The sequence below is a fragment of the Wasmannia auropunctata genome, unplaced genomic scaffold (genome assembly GCF_000956235.1).
Source record: "Wasmannia auropunctata unplaced genomic scaffold, wasmannia.A_1.0 LD336085.1, whole genome shotgun sequence".
Classification (NCBI taxonomy): Eukaryota; Metazoa; Arthropoda; class Insecta; order Hymenoptera; family Formicidae; genus Wasmannia; species Wasmannia auropunctata.
The window spans coordinates 2,886,466-2,887,055 of record NW_012026805.1 but is presented as its reverse complement, the minus strand read 5'-3'; the positions used below and the strand labels follow the sequence as shown (position 1 = coordinate 2,887,055).

The 590-nt window shown below is 28.6% G+C and overlaps 1 protein-coding gene across 2 annotated transcripts in view; it reads left to right on the top strand.

The window, feature by feature from the left end:
- LOC105448509 (uncharacterized aarF domain-containing protein kinase 2-like) overlaps positions 1–590 on the top strand; it is a 51,491-nt gene that overhangs the window by 31,999 nt on the left and 18,902 nt on the right. The gene's annotated exons all lie outside the window — the stretch shown is intronic.

The window sequence follows — 590 nt, the reverse complement described above, 5'->3', positions numbered from 1 at the left end:
CCGACTTTTAGTCATCTTTTCGTCGACTATATTCGTTTTCTAAAAGATATCTTTATAACTATTTAGTCATCATTTAGTCATTTTTTAGACGACTTTGTGCTCTCTGGGTTGTGAGTATATGCAAAAAAGAAATAAATGTATTATCGAGCATTAGCATTTAAAGTATAACAATTGGACATATTTAAATAATAAACTCGGATGTATATTATTAGTGCTTTAATTAAATATATATATTATACTTTTTTTGTATAGTTGTGGCCCACCGTTTTGCTGCGAAAAAACCTGTTAGATCACAAAATAACATCATGTCTCGTGATTTGAAGTTTCGTAATTATAAATTGTGCTAATTATCTCTTTCGGCTGTTTCCTGTACGATATACGATTTTTTGGCAACTTAAACGATTTTCTCACGTTCGGGATTTGTGGAAAAAATTACGCACATACTGTATTTGAAGATGTATAATATTTGTTATCTATAATAACATTATCAACAAATTTGTTGGCAAATTCTGTTGTATTTTTGCATTCCGTCGACAAAATATAATATACAATATGTTTGTAAAATCTGTTTTTCACAGATTGGATTATCT